Here is a 19308-nt window from a genome sequence, read left to right on the forward strand (position 1 = left end):
TGGAGCCATAATTCGGCCTTGCGTTTGCTTGCAACGACACCCGTTGCTGACCCCTTAGGCAGGGCCGGCTTAACTTTTTGTTGGGCCCGGCGCCAAACATACTTGGGGGCCCCCATGGGGCAAGGTGCAGGGGGGCGGGATGATCAGTCTCCAGAGCGAAGGGTGGGCTGGGGGGCAATGAGGCACGGCCTGGTGGGAGCCGCCCCACTCTGCGCAGCCCAGCAGGCGGGCACTGTTTACGAACCTGCAGCTGCCAGAGGCACAGTGGCCTGCCCAGCCCTGTGCCGCCAGCAGGCCCCTTCCCCTTGAGGGCGGGACCGCACCGCACCACCCCCCTGCCCAGTGCCCCACCCTTATGCCCAGCACCCCCATACCCAGAGACCTCCACCACAGATCTCTATGCCCAGGCCCTACCCCTCCTGGAGACCTCTGCTGCTGGCCTCCCACCACAACTTCACAGCACCCTGCACACCACACCGCTCGCCCAGCAGCCCCCACCCATAGATCTCCCCATTGCCCATACAAACCTTTTCAAATCTGCACCTCACAGTCCCACCATCACAGCTGCACAGCAGCCCATATTCCTGAGGGGATTCTGCACCAAGAAAATCAAAATTCCACGCACAATATTTTAAAATGCTGTAGATTTTATTTGTCAATAAATGTGGAGGCTCCATCATGGCAGTGGGGAGCACAGCCACTGGTTGCATGGAGGTGGGGAACACAGCCACTGGTTCCATGCAGCCTCCCCCCACCCCACCCGGGGACAGGGACTCGACAGTGAGGATGCACCCAACCCTGACGCAGTGCAAGGGCCAAGCCTGCCCCAGAAGTACCCTGGGGCCCTGCCCCCTGTGCCAAGTGCACCAGGTGTGGGTGAGCAGATTCAGCTCAGCAGCAGGATCCAAGTGCAGAGGGACTAGATGTGGGGGGGATGGGGGGGACTAAGAGAGTTCTCTGTGGGGCAGTCTGGGTGCGGGCGGCTCAGTGGGAGATCTGGATGCACAGAGCTCAGTGGAAGGTTCCAAGTGCAGGGGCAATGGGACTCTGCAGGGGATCCACGTGAAGGTGTTTGGGGCTCAGCGGGAGAGTCTAGGTGCAGAGGAGGTGAGGTTCATTTGTGTCAGGGTGCAGGTGGTTGTGGCTCAGTGGGAAGGGTGTCTGGGGGTGGGCTTATCAAACTGGTACAGATGCAGGGGAAGTGGGGCTTGTCAGGGTGAGGGTTTGATGGGTCTGCTTAACAGGGAGCCCCAGCTTCTGCCAAGGGGATGCTGCAGGCTGGGCTCCAGCTTTCCCCCTGCCCTCGCTTCTCCCATCCCCTTCTCTTCCCCATCCCATGCCCCTTCCCCATCACTCCATCTCTTCCCCACCCAACCTCACCTGCTTCCTTCCCCACTGCCTCTTCCCCCTTCCCCACTTCCCCATCCCCTTCTCTTCCCCATCCCATTCCCCTTCCCCATTGCCCCATCTTCTCCCCACCCTACCCGCTTTGTCCCCACTGCCTCTTTCCCCCAGCCCCCACTTCCCCTGCCCCCTTGTTTTCCCCAGCCCATGCCCCTTCCCCACTGCTCCATCTCCTCCCCATCCTACCCCCTTCCTTCCCTACTGCCTCTTTCCCACTAGCCCCAGCCTGCTCCTGCCCTTCCCCACCATAGGCACTCACTGTTGTACAGAAAACAGGATGGCTCCCAGCACACAGAAAGGGAGCTCAACCAGCTCTAGGACCCAGAAAGTGACATCTTCTGAGCAGCACCCTCTTTCTTTCAGCTGGGCAGCGCTGCCCTTGCAGAAAGGGGGGGAGGCAGTGGCATGTGACTCTGTGCCCCCATGCCTTGCCTCTGTTTGGGGGCACTGTCCCTCAAACTAAGTCCATGAGTGTTCTCAGCTGCCACCCCGCTCCCTTTACTTCTCGATCACTTTTGAAAGGGAAGCAAAGAAATCTGCAGGGGATCTGTTCTCATTCCCCCAGGAGTACCCCCCCAGAACCTCCAGTGCCCCCCCCGACCCTCCAGAGACCCACTCTCCCACGCCCTTCCTGCCCCCAGCCACGCTCACCGTCCGGCTGGAAGTGACTATGTCCATACATGGGCTGAGCCTGCAGCACTGCTGGGGCCAGTCAGGGATCCCTCTGGTCATAAACGCCTACTCCGTGGGTGCTGGAGCACCCACGGGGAAAAATATATGGGTGCTTTGCACGCACTGGCAGCCAAACTCCCCCACACCCTGTTCCAACTCCTCCTCCCCTGAGTGTGCCATGTCCCCCGCTCCTTTGCCTACCTCCCAGCATTTCCTGCCCGGCTGCTGCCAAACAGCTGTTTGGCAGCGTTAGCATGCTCCTGGAGGGAGAAGGAATGTGGCGTGCTCGGGGGAGGAGGCGGGGAAGAGGAGGGGCCGGGGCGGGGATTTGGGGAAGGAGTTGGAATATTGGCAGGTAGGGGGTGGAGTTGGGTCAGGGACTTTGAGGAAGGGTTTGGAATGGGGGTGGGAAAGGGGTGGGAAGAGGCGGGGCCTCGTGGAAGGGGTGGAGTGGGGGCAAGCCTGGGGACGGGGGGGGGGAGTCGAGCACCCACAGGAAAGAGGTGCCTATGCCTCTGGCCCCTTGGAAGCAGCACAACCAGCCAAGACAGAGTGGGAGCCCAACCTGCTCTGACCAGGCTCCCTCAGGACCCACAAGCCTGGAGGGGCCCAGCCCACCATTCCCGCCCCACCATTCACGGTTAGGTGGGAGAGAATGGGGTGAAGAGGAGTGAGCGATGGGTGGGGCCTCGTCCGGGCAGAACCCAGGCAGAGCAGGTTGGAGAGGTGGGGCCACAGTCTGGACACCGCGGCCTCTTCTGAGTGTGGGCCTGGTGCCATGGAGTTACTGGCACCATGGTAAACCTGGTACTGACCTTAGGTAAATTTACTAGTATAGACAAGGCCCGGGATGCACAAAAAATCCTTTCTAAAACAGAGTGACTAATCACTGTAAGAGTAGGGAGGGTGTGTAATCTAGTGATTAGGCTAAGCATGAGGGTTAATCTACACTGGCAATGCTAAAGCACTGCCACAGAAGCGCTTTAATACGGCTTGTGTGGTCGCTCTCCCAGCGCTCTAAAAAAACCACCTCCACGAGGTGCGTAGCTCCCAGCACTGGTGCACTGTGTACACTGGCGCTTTACAGCGCTGAAACTTGGTGCGCTCAGGGGTATGTTTTTTCACACCCCTGAGTGAGAAAGTTGCAGGCCAGCGTAGACAAGCCCTGAATGGCTGAATGAAGATGCTTGGTTCTGCTCCCAGCACTGCCAAAGATTTATTTATCTTCAGCGGGGAAATGTACCCAAATTTCCATTGATGTTTTAATTGGTTCAGATAAAATGGTGGGAGCATGAGGGAAGGCAGTTCTCTCGTGGTTGAATTCCCACTTAAAAAAAGACCTCATTCAAATCATTACAGCCTGTTACTATATGTAATATAGAAGTGTAAGGGGTAAAGTGAAAAAATAGTTAAAATGTCACTTTATTGCTTTATATAATTTTTGGCAAAAATGTTTCTGTTAATGATGATTAGTTAAAAGTGAACTGGAAATGATTTCAAAAAATATAATCCCTTTTGTGCCCTTTTTTGTTTCTTTATGATAAAGGCCTGAAAAAATATGTAAGTTTTATTTCTGCTTGTTTTAATGTATTAGGAAAGTGAAGTCTAGTCTTCCTGGGTTTTACTAGACTAAGGACCTCTTTGTATTCTCGAGTATGTGTATGTGAGTTCTCACATCTTAAGTGAAGGGGTGGTGGCCATGGAGTCTTTAACAATGACATATTTTTCTCACAATATTAATTAGTCACTACAGTTAAATAGATGTTAACAAAAAACAAACAAACAAAACAACACACAAATAATTTTAAAGTCTTGACAAAGTGTTTTCCATCTTATCTGCTCATCTTTTAATCTGCTGTCTCTTGTGGTGTTATAATTAGATTTGTGTGGAGAAAGGTAATTCCATTTCATGGAGGATTTTGATATTTTGAAATTTGGTTTCATTCCAGTTTGAAATAAAACCCAAACATTTTGAAATCCTCTGCAAAAGTAAATGGACCCTGGAAGTCCTGGGATCCCCAACATTGATGCAGTCCACTGGGGTCCCCAGCTCAGAGACAGTCCAAGCCTTGGGGTCCCAGGATCAGTGGCAGTTTGCATTGTGGGCTGCCCCAGAGCTGTGGACCCTGGAAGCCTGGGTTCTTCAGCAGTTGGGTAGGTTAGCTGGCAGAAACTACACAGGTTTTCCAGGGGATCTTTGTTAAAATTGAACAATCAGTACTAGCAGTAAGTTTCAATTTCAACGAATCTGTAAGTTCTTATCAAAAAATGTTTCACTGGAATTTTTCTGACCAGTTTTAGCCTTAATTTTACTAGTACTTCGGTCACTAAAGCATGCATAGGACCTGAACTGTATTGTAAAAATCAAGCAGAAAATTATCAGATCTTTCATGCCTCCTTTATAAATCCTAAACAAGGAAAAAAGGACACAAGCCTATGATTTCCCCTCTGCAGGTGACCTTTAGCAGTATCTCTATTTGACCTCTCCAGTCCTCTGTGTTATAGAACTCTTCCCCATTCTAATCAGTACTATGACTGCATCCGAGACTGTAGGCTTCGTGAACAGTGTATTATCGTAGTTCTTGATGTGATTTAATAAACAAGTTATTTGATTATGTTTGGTGGTGCAATAAAACAATTACAAAAGTACATTATTCATAACAGGATTCCTTTTACTAGAAATTCAGGATTGTTTAATTGTTATTCCTGTTTTATTCACAACAACATGATAGGAACATAGAGTTTCCAATACACAGGATCAGACTGACATTGAGAACTTGGTTATGGCCAAAACCTGATGTTTCAGAAAAAAAGGTCCCTTTATCCTAAATAATGCACCTATCAAACTATGCAATGTTACCGAATGGAGAATATTTTCTGACTCTTTCAGTCTTTCACATACCCTGAAGTATGAGATTTGTTTTTCTCATCAGTGTAAGTTTGCCTACCACAATAATAATATATAATAAATTAATATCCAGTGTTTTTTACAAATACAGCTACAGTATATTTCTCATGATCTATAGCAGTGAATTCCATAGGTTGATTATACACTGTGGAAAGAAATATTTCCTTTTACAGGTTTTAATTTTACCATCCTTAATTTAATTGAGAGCCCACAAGTTCTTGTATTAGGTAAATGAATAAAAAGAGGGACTGGTCATTTCCCTAATCAGTTTCTGTCATAAAAGTAAAGGGAAGGGTAACCACCTTTCTGTATACAGTGCTATAAAATCCCTCCTGGCCAGAGGCAAAACCCTTTCACCTGTAAAGGGTTAATGTTAGCGGGGGGCTAGTCCCGCTATTGTGGGGAACTTTCCTGGTTTCTGCACTACCCCGGTGAAGTGGGCTAGCGAAAGGATCTGAGTCCTCGCTCCCACTTCCTTTACCCAGTGGCCTCCCTGCCCTTAAGGGCTCCCCTTCCACTCTCCTGTCTGGCAGAGTCCTCATAACCCCAACAAGGCTGGGCCCAGGATTCCTAGGGGGCTCGACCCCCAACCCTGCTGTGGTCACCTAGGACAGGGGCTAGGGTGTCCCCACTCCGGGGTACTCTCTCTGCACTGGGCACTTCTCTGACCCACTGACCATTATTGCAAGTTAAAGCAAATGCAAGTTATTTAATCAACAATTAATTTCAAAAAGAAGAAGGAATAATGGGAAAGGTTAAAGGAAACACATCACCCCGCTCTGTGGCAGGGAACATCACAAACAGTGTCTCTGGAATGTCAGGGCAGTTCACAGTCTGTTCCTTGTAAGTCCCAGGCCTTCTTCTCAGGCCCTGGCTGTGCTGCAGGGATGCTGTGGGTTGGACACTGGCTCTGGTGGTGGCCACACGCTCTCAGGCTCTTGGTAGGACCGTTCTTCCCAGTGTTGCCCCTGCCTTGTCGGGGTTACGATCCAAGCCAGCCTGCAGAGCCTCTTGGCTGAGGCGTCTCCCTGTGCTGGGCCCACTGCCCAGGGTCCCCCTCGCTCTCCCCATCTGCTCACTGCACCCAGCTCCGGATTGTTCCAGCCCCAGCTCCACCACTCCGTCTCTGCTGCTCTGCCTCCAGCTCCCTGGGCTGCTTCTTTGGCCCCTCTGCCTCTGATTGCTACAGCTCTGCTCCCAGGATAGGTCTGCTTTGCAGGCTGCTTCTGTGACTCTGCTCCCAGCACTAACCTGCTTCGTGGGCTGCTTTTCTGGCCCCTCTGGCTCTGGTTGCTGCAGCTCTGCTCCCAGGGCAAGTCTGCTCTCTCTGGGCTGTGCCTCTGGCTTTGGGGCTGCAGCTCTGTTCCCAGGACAGGGTCTGCTCTCTCTGGGCTGCTTTTCTGGACCCCATCTCAGCTCGGGCCCCTGCTTTCTCCTTAGCTCGGCCCCACTCTGTCTGACCCAGGCAAATCCAGTTCCCCCAGAAGAGGGGACCTCCTTGGCCTCCTGACTCCCTGATTAGCCTGCCTGCCCTGTCATTCAGGCTGAGCTGGAGCATTGGCCCCCTGGAGACTATCAGTCTCAGGGTCCTGATTTCCCATAGACCCTTCCCCTTTTAGTACGGGGAGCTAGCCAACCAAAAGACCCCCACTGAATATTAGTAAGGGGACAACAGTCCCCTTACATTAAGAAGCAAAAATAACCTCTCTGGCACCTGTCCAAAATGACCAATGAGGAGACAAGATACTTTCAAATCTGGAGGGGGGTGGGAACAAAGGGTCTGTCTGTCTATGTGATGCTTTTTGCCGGGAACAGATCAGGAATGCAGTCTCAGAAACTCTATTAAGTATGTTAGTAAGTAATCTGGCTAGAAATGCGTTCGATTTCCTTTTGTGTAATGGCTGGTAAAATACGCTGTGCTGAATGGAATGTATATTCCTGTTTTTGTGTCTTTTTGTAACTTAAGGTTTTGCCTAGAGGGATTCTCTATGTTTGAATCTGATTACCCTGTAAGGTATTTACCATCCTGATTTTACAGAGGTGATTCTTTTACCTTTTCTTTAATTAAAATTCTTCTTTTAAGAACCTGATTGATTTTTCATTGTTCTTAAGATCCAAGGGTTTGGGTCTATGTTCACCTGTACAAATTGGTGAGGATTTTATCAAGCCTTCCCCAGGAAAGGGGGTGTAGGGCTTGGGGGTATATTGTGGGAAGACATCTCCAAGTGGGCTCTTTCCCTGTTCTTTGTTTAACACGCTTGGTGGTGGCAGCATAGGGTTCAAGGACAAGGCAAAGTTTGTACCTTGGGGAAGTTTTTAACCTAAGCTGGTAAGAATAAGCTTAGGGGGTCTTTCATGCAGGTCCCCACATCTGTACCCTAGAGTTCAGAGTGGGGAAGGAATCTTGACAGTTTCCTTTTGTAATTTTTGATCATTTAATGAAGTCTCATCTAATTTTCTTTTTCTCAGTTAAATAATCGTAGTCTTTGCAGTCATAATTTCGTGTTTTTCTCCTTAGGGTTAGGTAACCAAATCTGCACATGGTACTTCAGTAATGTGCATTTGTATATACTTTTTGCATTGTTTTTCCTCTGTTTTTGTAACGCATTACATGTTCCATTTGCCTCTTAAACAGCTTTTGTACTCTTCAAAAACATTGTATTTGAGGGCCAAATCCTGGCCAGGCTAAAGGAACATCTGCCCCCTTACTCCCTTGCCCTGGCTACCACATCATGGGCAGCAGCAAGGGAGAGGATGCTATATTTCCCACCCTGCACAACCTAGATGTACAGGTGTATCCCTGGCCAGGCACTGTGCTCTGGCAATCTCTACCTCCATAGCCCGTGTAACTAGGAAATGCCACGGTGTGGTTTGGCCTTCAGTCAGGCTAACTATCAGAAGAGCTGAAAGGATATGGGGATCTACCTTTTCTCCTCCATTTGAGGGTCCTGCATAGAATTTAGCTCAGTTGGTCCTGAGGATCCAGCCCCAGGAGTTTGAAGTGGAAAGATTCAGCTGTGCAAGCAGGGAAAGAGCAGCAGAGCATAAACCACTTGATAAGTATTTTATGGAGACCTGAAATAATCTTGTCCATAATAGTAAGAGGAAAAGGAAGGTCAGAAGAGCAAGAACCTTTAACAGCAAAGAGGTTCAAATATTTATCCATTATTTCAAACTAGCTGTTTTCAGTTATCAGCTGTTTATTGCAAGATCAGGAACTGTTACATTATGCAGAGTTTTAAAAAAAAAGTGTGAATTGACTGTGATTTTGTGTCACATTTTGAATTGCTAAGGCTAGGCAGGTGCATAAATTGTATTGCCTAATAACTTCTTTCACACATACTGCCAAAGCTGCTGGTTTTGGGTGTGCATTTTCTGTCAGCTACTTTGCTTCTCTGTTAGCAACTCCACAGATTTCTTCCCAGTTCTACTACAGATACAGGAGAGGCCAAGCATCTGGGAGATCAGCAGAACAGCTGGGTGGAAGCATGGCAGAAGCACAGAGCAGGTGGCAGAGGAAAGCAACTTTTTTCTTTTAAAGCTTATTTCTTTTGAAACTTGTGAGAACAGACTGAGTTCTTAGAATTGTTGAGGAGGGAATACTTTGGGAAGGGAAAATTGTTTAATTGGAAGATGAGGGGCAAATCATGTAAAATTTCAAGTCACACCAATACAAAGGGGTTTTCACACTGTACTGATACCAAAGGAGCTGGATAGGCTGTATACATAAATAGAATCACTATCTTAACTCTGTAGGGAGAAGTAAAAGACAATTAATAATTGTGTGTAGAAAACGGATATTTTTGAACACAGACAACACATTATAATGCAGTTGACAATACATTTCATATCTCTGATACAGAAAAGGCAAAGCTTGTTTCATCAGAATTATGTGTATAAGAGAATATGGTTAATTTAAAATTGGATCTAATTTTATTCCCAAACAGATTTTGTTTCATAAAAATTAACTAATTTACTGAGAGCGTGACCAATAAGGTAATTAAAAATGGTTTTAGATACTACAACAAAATACAAATTTCAAAGGATGGATGTATTAGTGTTTAATTTTGTAAATATTGAGGCTGCTCAGGGCTGGAGTACACCAAACCCCTGAGGTGCCAGCTCAGAGGCAAGTACAGTAGGTCACACTCTGAGGCCACCAAAACATTTGTTGTGAGAACCCCCTGAGGGACTGCCATGTGCCCTAATGTGTATCCTTCTGACAATGGCCGATAGGTGGTGGTGCAGCATCACCGGGGCATAAAGATACTCCACTAACTCCCTCCTGTCCCTGAAATTCCACCACCCACCACAGAATTCTCCATGAACAGAGGGTGGGGGGGGAGAATATGGGTACGCGGTAACTGTTAATCATGCATCTAGCCACCATACTTCTTAACATTCCCCATAACACTTCCAAAATGGAAGTCAGAAAGGCATGGAGAGTGGAGATAAGTGGGGAAATAAGGTAAAAAAGAAACTTCTTTTGAGTTGTACTCACATAAAATATGGAGCTTAAAGCAGGAAGGGCATTGATACCTACACCTATGAGGTCTGGTCTCTGGAGTCTGGCACACAGTTTCCAAATTACCATCTATATTAGCTTAAAAACTAGAAAACCCAAATTTTCAATTTTAGTGGTGGCAAAAGAAGATACAAGTTGGATCTACTCTGACTTCCTGCTAATAAATTCTGCTAGTTGAGCTGTATAAAAATGTTGAACCCTTCAATTGGAATTCCAGCCAGAATTGGCATAGGAACAAAGGTGCAAATAAAACAGACTTAATATTCATGGATCATCAAGGAGATTTTCAAAGACACAAATGGTGGAGTTGGGCATTTAATTGTAATTTCTGCCTTTGAAAATCTCGCCTCTAGGATTACCAGGACCTCAGGCTGTATGGGCTTTGGACAGAATTTAAAACAGCTAAATAGAAGAAAGAAAAATACAAAAATAGCTGAGCTTTCTGCATGATATTTTGCTTTGGACCATCCTTAAGTGAATGGCTGTATAATACACCTCTAGAGATATACAGTGCCAGATTAAAAGTGTGTTTCTCTTTCACAAAGAGAATATACAGCTAGATTTCAGCCAAGAGTTTAAAAACAGGAATGAAAAATTAGGCTTCTAAATTAGCAATTAAAAACCTACCTGAATTCCAAAAGTGCTGAATGCCCAGGAGCTTGCATACAAGTAAATTGGAGATGCTGGGTGCACAGGACACAAATAAAGACCATGCCTGTCCTGCCCTGATAAGTTTACAGTCTATGGTTATGTCTTCATTGCAGCATTAACTCATATGGTCAGCACCCAGGTTTGCCTAAGCAGGGTGCAAGCAACCACACTGAAAAGTTGTAATGCCACTTGGGTTGCTAGGATTTCTGAGGGTTCATCCCAGAGTTCTTTGTGCTGCAATAAGATGCTCTATGAGTCATTCCCACTGAATTGTGGAAGAATGTATCTGTCCTAATCCCCACTGGGGGAATTGTGGGAAGGCATTGGAGGAATAACAGCACTCAAGTGATTTTACCTATGTCCTTGCTGCAAAGTGGGTGGTTTATCAGCCTGAATGAAAGCAGCACGGTGATTCCAACCCATACAGTCAGCAGGGCCTGCTAGCTGGGGTTAAAAGTGCCACCAAATTTGGGTGAAAGGATTTTGTGTATGGATGGGAGCAGGGCTGGTGCATTATCTGATTAAGTGCTAACTCTGCAATGAAGACATACCCCTAAGGGCTAGCTAGATTGTGCAGTTCAGGCATAGCTATCTGTTAGGAGTGGTGCAGAACTGGATGAACTCAATGAGGCTGAATTCCTCCTTACCAGTACAAAATCTACTGCTCCACTTTAAGGACTTCAGGCAACATACTCTGCCCTCCTGCATTTGCAGAGAGGCAAAGCCATTGGTTATGCCTAATGCCCCAATAGATGTGGATGGTAGCAATCTCTCTGGACTGCAATTATGCCTGTCTCTTATATGTGCCACACAAAGGAGGGGGAAGCTCTTTATTTCTGGTCCTCTCTCCCCGTACCCTGTGCATCTGCATAAGCGCAAGGCATAATCTAGCCCCCTAAATGAGTTTACAAGCTCCTATGATTGTCTCTTGTCATTAGTTTAGATGCTTTAGAAAAGGGTAGGGAGAAAAACATGCTCTTATTTTGAGCGCCTCTGTCACAAGCACAGATAGTAAAACCGAAATATTGATACAAATAAGATTAGTCCTAGCTCCGGAAACAAAGGTAGTGCCTTTGGAACAATTTACCAATGGTCATGATGGATTTTCCATCACTGAGAACAATTTTTAAATCAAGATTGGACTTTTTTCTAAAAAGTACGGTCTAGGAATTTTTTTGGGGAAGTTCTATGGCCTATGGTATACAATAGGTCATAATGTGATCACAATAGTCCCTTCTGGCCTTAAAATCAGTGAATGTATGAATATTTTGCAATGAAGTAGAGATGTATCTTTTATTAGCCAATATATGCAGCCATTTAAAAAAAAATGTCAGTTCAAAGATTCTTTCCTTTTTTTAAAGGAAAGGACAGCTGTAATTCAGTGGACTGATGACAGGGTATAGGAGTCAGAAGTTCTAGGTTATTCTCCTTCCCCTTCCTCTGACTTACTCTGTGTTCATGGGAAGACCATTTAAATTCCCTGCCTCCATTTCTTCATGTTATCCTCGTGACACTCTATACCTCAGGGCAGTGCCCTGGAACCCCTCTATCCACACCGTCATATGGCTATGACATATTTCATATAGAGCATGTCAGGGGGTTGACATGTGAAAGGTCATGATTTCCAGAAGCCCATTGTTCTGTCTGGGTATGTGTATCATTGGTGGGGTGTGTGTGGGGGTGGGTGGGTGGGGGGTGGTTTGCTGTATGGTTGTTACTGAAATATGCTGTAAGTTTGTTAGTGATATACAAAGGTGGCAAACCACTATCAGGAGGGTGCTCAACGACCATTAATCAGCAGGGAAGTTGTAATCAAGGGATCTACAATTCAATGAGGGCTGCTCAAGCACCACACAATGGGGACGGCTCAGATCTATGACTCAGTTGCACAAGACCACCAGTGGGATTGCGCAACCCTGTGACTCAGCAAAGCCCGCCAGGACATTTCTGGGCAAGTGTTTTCTAGGCACATGGACTAAGGATATAAAATAGAAGACTGTGGTATCATGTTTTTGCCTTTCTCTTCCCCCACCTACGCTGGAAGCAACAGGAATGCCGAGAAAATGAAGGTCATCTGAGGAGACTGGTCCAGGTTTAAGGCGAAGCCTGTGCGTTAAGAGCTGTAACATCCAGTGGGGTGAGAACATTGCTGATTTAAAAACTGCCTAGTGTAATAAGGTTTACGATTTAGATTTTGCGTTTATCTTTTATTTTCTTTGATAACCATTTCTGACCTTTTTTGCCTACCACTTAAAATCTATCTTTCGGTAGTTAATAAGTTTGTTTTATACTTTACCTAAACAGTGTATTTGGTTGAAGTGCTTGGGAAACAGTTCAGTTTACAAAGGCTGGTGCATGATCTCTCCACATGGACGGAGGGCCGGACTGGGTAATAAACTTACACTGATCAGGCTTTTGACCAGGGCAAAATGGTACAGTTCTGGGGTGAAAGACTGGGATGCTGGGGGGAATTGGCTGGTGCCTTTCTCTTTGTGATTCATCAGTGGCTTTGGGGGCATTCATGCAATCTAGCTGGGTGTGGGGCTCGACATGCTGTTGTGCTGAGTGATAGCAGCACCTGAAGGGGTTTGCTGCTTGTCACTAGCAAAGCTTTGTGAGACAGCCCAGGCTGGAGAAGTAAGGGGGCGCAGCGGTACCCCAGTTCCAAGTTATACCCCAGGAATCCTATGACAATACCCACATAAAAAAATGAGAATAACAATGCTTGTTTGCATTTGAACACTCAAATCATCACTTGTGTGCTGAAAGGACCATTGTTAGGACCCAGTCCAATACTCATAGAAGTCAGTGGAAGGATTCCAGTGGGTATATTTGAGACTAGTTTCAATTTGAATGTACAAATGCAGCATTTTGATGTCCTATTAAAAACTCAATTCAGTAAGGCACGTGAGCATGTGTTTAAGCGTGCGCTTAAGTCCATCCCTATTCAGTACAACGCTTAAGCAAATGGGATTTGAGCATATGCTTTAATGCCGTGCTGAATTGGGTGGAGTTGAGCATTTGCTTAAAGTTCTTATAGAAGTGCTCTATAAATGAGAGATGTCTAAAACTGGTTAGTTAATAGATTAGGTGCCAGTAGAGGGCACTCATGAATACATCCCATAGTTCCTAGATTTTGCATGACTAATAATGTTGTTGAACACAGGAAATGTCTTCTTGTATATAGCTCATTGCATGGAGCTTTGAACAAAAGTTAAGCCTGTGCTTAAATGCTTTACTAAAATGTGGCCTAAGGCACCCACATTTGAAAATTGGCCCCTATCAATGCAAGCACATTGCACATTTCTTCTAATGAAGGTTAACAGCCCCACTCAGTTTTCTTAATCTTTGTTTTGTTCATGCACTCTTTTTCTTTTAAATAGTGTAACAATTTGAAATGAATTTGTCCATTTCAATACATAAAAAGCCTGAAATTAGAAGAATTAGACTTGCACAATTAGAGGAACTCTGCTTCCCATTCAAAACAAAGGCAATTTAGAGAAAAAATCTACAAGTTGGTCAACCTTTGGTGAACAACACTACATTTCCTGTTTTGTGGAACTACACTAAGTTTACTCCTTTGCCTTTGATTGATAAATGAACTAACTCTTTGTCTTTCCCCAATGGACGTGGGATTCTTGATTGAGACTAAAGTTCCTTTTTACAAAAAAACACACATAAAAAAAATTCTTCAGTGAGCACTAGACTAACACCTACCATTACTGGTTTATCAAAGCCTCCACCTATTCCGTGTGGAAAAGGGAACTGGCTCTATCGTTAACATAATTATTAGTCTAGACTGGAGACACATCAATTTTGTATTTCCACATACAGAAGGTTTTTTCCTTAAAAGCCAGATGGTGGCTTGAATGACTGTACTTGATTCTGGAAACAATTCCTAAAAGGAACATGATTTGGTCATGGAGCAGAGATAAATGCTTTGGGAACCACTCCCAGAGAAGGAAAATGTATTTTAGAAGCAAGCAGAATTGGTTCCCTGTGAAATGGATCTAGTGAAGGAGGCTTAAGCAGAGTGTGGACTGAAAACATATATTTGTAACCATGAATTTCCTTTCAGTTCTGGATCTGGGCTGCTCCTGTATATATGCTTATATACTCAGGTGTCTCTTGAATTTTTGATAATATAAGACAATAGATTATGCCAAACCATAAAGGAACCGACGTGATTGCAAGGTTGCTGTTTCTTGTATCTGTATCAGATAGAGATTTTCTGGGTATCATATTATTGGACACATGAAATGGGTTATCTTACATTTGTTCTGAAAAGGAAAAAATAAATTGGCAATGACATTTCAGCCATTTCTTCAAAGTATTATCTGTAACTGAAAAAGTAAAGTGAAGTGCTTGCAATGTAATTCATGCCTCATTAACACATCTTATAATACATCTTCACTCTCAGCATACAACAATTCCCTCTTTAAGCTATTCTGGGAAGTCAGGAAATTTGTAAGATAGTGATTTGTGTGCCTATCCTGTAAGGGAGGTATCTGCACTGAACTGCAAAGCTGTGACATGAAGCACAGTATATCAAAGGAAGCCTCAGATGCTTATAAATTGCAAGCATGTGTGTGTCTGGCTAGCACTGTTATAGTTAACAGTCTGTCAGCGTTTCCATTATGAACCCTCATTTTCAGTGGCTTGTACAGAACATCCTCTAAAAAAAATTTTCAAAGCAGAAACTTGGGATGTAAATTTTCAGTGCAACAATTTTTGTATAAATTTTGAAGCAAATCAGTTTGGCCATTTTTATGTTTTACAGAAGGTAATAAAAAAAATTTATTTCTGATATTTTCGTACATTCCTGTAATATAGTTACAGCTTCATTAAAAAAGGTTTACAACTCCTAATGTGAACTATTTGTGCAGTTTTTTTTAAAAAAGGCTATGTCTAATTTTTAAAATTAGAAAAGCAGCTACTGTAATACATGTATTATTATTTCAAGGATTTCTTTTTAGCATTAAAGTTTCTCCACATGGACAGATCTGCTGATTAAATACTCCCTACATGTGTATTGATACAATACACTTAACAAAGTGTACTGTCAAAGATCTGTAAATTAAGGATGCTGTGAAAGTTATGTTCAAATTTCGAGAATAACACTCTTGAGATAGGCCTACGCCTGATCTACACTTAAAACCTAGGTTGACATAGGCCATGTCTACACTACATAGTTCAAGTTGACTTAAGTTACATCAACTATCATAAACCACTGTAATTACATTGCTTGTGCATGTTCACACAATTCTCCTTGTGTTGATGGAGTGTATCCACAGTTGATGCTCTAGCATCGACAGAGAGAACAGTGCACTGTGGGTAGCTATCTCACTGTGCAAATTGCCACCGTTTCCCACTAGGAGTTCTGGGAATGGATCGCAGTTCATAATGGGGGCGCGATCATTGCCCTTTGATGCAGTTTTCTGGCTTCTGACTGCGTTTTACACTGTTTTTCAGCTGCCCCTGTAAACTTTGCATCTGCCATCTCTGCCTGAAAGCATGAATCCTGCACTACTCACCAGTCATGTGATAAGTGTTATGAACACAACACAGCTGATTCTGCAGTATTTCATGAGCTGTGAATCTGAAAAGGAATCCATGCTGCCTGCCCTGCTTTGTGCCATGGAAAGAAAATTCAAGACTGATGTTGGCATTCACAGAGCAGCTGCACACAGTGAACCGTCGCTATTGGGCTTGAGAAACTAGCACTGAGTGATGGGATCAGATTGTGATGCAGGTACGGGATCATGAGCAGTGGCTGCAGAACTTTCATATGCACGAAGCCACCTTCCTTGAACTCTGAATGGAGCTCGACCCTGCCCTGTGGCATAAGGACACCAAAATGAGAGCTGCCCTAATGGTGGAAAAGCGAGTGGCAATTGCTGTGTGGAATCTGGCAGCTCCAGACTGCTACCGGTCAGTCACGAATCAGTTTGGACTTGGGAAGTCCATTGTGGGGGTGCAGTGATGCAAGTGTGTAGGGCCATTAATCAATCTCCTGCTATGAAGGACTGTGACTCTGGACAATTTGTGGGAAATAGTGGATGGCTCTGCGGCAATGGAATTTCCTTACTGCGGCAGGGCGATAGATGGCATACATATCCCAATTTTGGCCCCAGACAATCTTGCAATGGAATACATCAATAGAAGGGGTTGCTTCTCTATGGTATTGCAGGTGCTGGTGGATCTCCAAGGTTGTTTCACTGACATCAATGCACGGTGGTTAGGGAAGGTGCATGGTGCATATATCTTCAGGAACACTGGCTTGTATAGAAAGCTGCATGCAGGGACTGTGTTTGAAGACCAGAAGATTTCAACAGGTGATGTGGAAATGCCCATAGTGATTCTGGGAGACCCAGCCTACCCCTTACTCCCGTGGCTCATGAAGCCTTACACTAGAAACCTTGACAGCAGCAAGGAGCACTTCAACAACTGGCTCAACAGATGCAGAATGACAGTTGAATGTGCATTTGGTAGATTACATTGTAGCTGGCACTGCCTTTCTGGCAGGTTAGACCTTAATGAGGAAAATATTCCCATGGTCATAGCAGCCTGCTGTGCTCTGCATAACATTTTTGAAACCAAGGGGGAAACATTTCCCAAGAGGTGGAGGGTTGAGGTGGATCACCTGGTGAGTGATTTTGAGCAACCAGACACCAGGGTTATTAGAGGGGCTCAACAGGGGGGTATTTGAATCAGGGAGGCTTTTAAGCAGCATTTTGACAATGAGCCCTATTAATTTGTCTGTCTGTAATTGATTCAGCCAGACATTGTTTACCTACCACATTGAACGACCCCTATAATGATTCCTGCCTGAGCGTTAATTATAGTCTGCAAATGTGCCAGTTGCCGCCGTGTATGAATTTCTATTGCAACCACCCTGTGTAGGTCACAAATAAAGAACCACTGTCTTTGTAAGACTAAATTTTTATTAAACAGCAATAAACAATAACATTTCTTACAAGGGGCATGACTGTGAGCAGCACTCTCTGAAGTAAGGACTCACAGCTGTGTGTAACGTCCATTTGTTGTTATGGAAAATGTCCCTAGGGGTGAAGTGCAAGTTGTACTACGATGGGCTGGGAATGTGAGAGAAATGTGTGGAGAGTTTAGAGAGGGCAAGGAAGGCAGTTCTCTATGGGCTGCAGGGGGAGTTGAGCACACATGTGTTCTGCCTGCAGATCAATCAGGGACCACAGCATCTCTGTTTGGGCCTCCATGAGTTTATTATCCACTCCTGACCCTGTATAATCTTCTCCTGGCCCTGTCTCCTCTCCTGGCTATCTATTTATAGTTTTTTCATTTATTGTCTCTCTCCACGCTCTATGCTCACTATAGGCCTGATCTGACGATTGCAGCACTTTGTGAAACATGTTGTCCTTACTCTTCCGCGTTTGCCTCCTTATCTGACTGAGGTGTTCTGCCGGAGTGTAGAAGCTGGCCCTCAAGGGCACATCTGCAGAAGCAAAAGAAAAAAATACTCAGTCGGTATTCTGTGTGCACTTACAGTCTTGAATCATAGAAGTTACATACACCTCTGTCTCACTTTCCCTTGGCAAGCATGCAGCACAGCCAGAGCACTAAACATGGTGAGTTCAGCACGGGGGGGTGCAAGATGGGACAAAGGGTCTGAATGGTTTCAGAAGGGGATCAGAACAGGCACCTATGGACACTATTCTGAATACTGGCACTGCTTTCCACAGGCAGGGTGATCAAAGCTGAAATCACACTACTGAGGGTAGCCGTAGATGCACATGTGCATTTCCTGCATGCATGCAGCTTCCGACTGGGTCTGTATGCTGCTCACTTGTATGCTGCTTTGGTTCCTTCAGAAGTAATTGCTGATTGGTGCAGCAAAGTTTCCCACAACAGGAGAAGAAACAAAGCAGCTCTGCCAAGCAACCTTTGGCAAAGGATTGCAGAGTTTCTGCGGGAAAGTTTCTTAGAGATCTCTGTGGAGGATTCCTGGGAGATCTTGATGTGCATTAACAAACTTTTCTGCAGGACTCCCATTGCATAAGTGCATAGGGGAATGCAAAGCAGATGAAAACAGTACCTAGTGTTGCTAATTTCGATCCCTTCTTCCAATTGCACCATGTAACAAAATAAAGGACACCTCTACCTCATGTAACAGTGCACTATCAAAGCAAAATGTGTACTTACCAGAACTCCCCTTTCCTGCTTCAGACATGCCAGAGCTGGATTGCTGGGACTGACTAGACCCCTTCAGAGTCAAAAAGTGGTCCTGGCTCGACAAGCCACTGGATGAGCCTGTTGCCTGTTTCACATCCTCTTCCAACTCGACCTCCTTGTCTACCACTTCATCCTTGGGGTTGACTCTGCTGGCTGCTGCCTCCAGTCCCCTCAAAGTATCCACAGGGCTCTTGGAGGTCGAGTAGGGGTCACCGCTGAGGATGGCATGCAGCTTCCTGTAGAAGCTGTGTTTTTCGGTGTTGCACTTGAGCAACAGTTGGCCTCCCTTGCCTTCTGGTATGCCTGCTTCAGCTCCCTGACTTGAGCACGGCACTGCTGTGTGTCCCTTTCATGCTCCTTCTCATCTATGCCATAAGCAATCTGCTCATAGGTGTCAAAGTTCCTATGGCTGTATCAGAAGTGTGACTGCACAGCCTCCTCTCCCCACAGTCCCAACAGATCCAGCAACTCCGGTGTGCTCCAGGTGGGAGCACGTTTGCTGCAGAAAGCCAGGGTGGTCAGCTGGGAAGATGCTATGTGAGCTGTCCATGCCGAACAAACAGGAAGTGGAATTTCAAAAATTTCTGGAGTATGCCTGGGTACCTGGCAGTGGAGTAGAAACTGCTGACCAGAATGGTCATGATGGGCATTGTGGGACACCTCCTGGAGGCCACTTACGGTGACATAAACAAGTGCCCAGTGTCTGCACTCACACTGTGTTGCTCTAACTTTGTTGCAAGAAGCTCTATGCTGCTCATCAATGTGGTTTTATTATGTCAGCATAGCAAGAGAGTTAAATCGGGGGAGGAGTATTATTGTGTATACACCTCCACTGGTTTGTCGGCAAAACCTGACTTTTGTTGACAAAACTGTGTAGTGTAGATAAGGCCATAACAATGGCACTCAGGTGTGAAAAATCCACAACTCTGAGTATTGTTGC

General features: G+C 45.5%; 1 long non-coding RNA gene across 1 annotated transcript; it reads left to right on the plus strand.

Moving 5' to 3' along the window:
• Positions 1-9853: 9853 nt before the first annotated feature.
• Positions 9854-17093, plus strand: LOC122456192. The gene is made up of 2 exons (XR_006275509.1): positions 9854-12297; positions 15633-17093. It is a non-coding gene; the product is annotated as an uncharacterized LOC122456192 (long non-coding RNA).
• The last annotated feature ends 2215 nt before the right edge of the window (positions 17094-19308 follow it).

The sequence above is a fragment of the Dermochelys coriacea genome, chromosome 1 (assembly GCF_009764565.3).
Source record: "Dermochelys coriacea isolate rDerCor1 chromosome 1, rDerCor1.pri.v4, whole genome shotgun sequence".
Taxonomy (NCBI): domain Eukaryota; kingdom Metazoa; phylum Chordata; order Testudines; family Dermochelyidae; genus Dermochelys; species Dermochelys coriacea.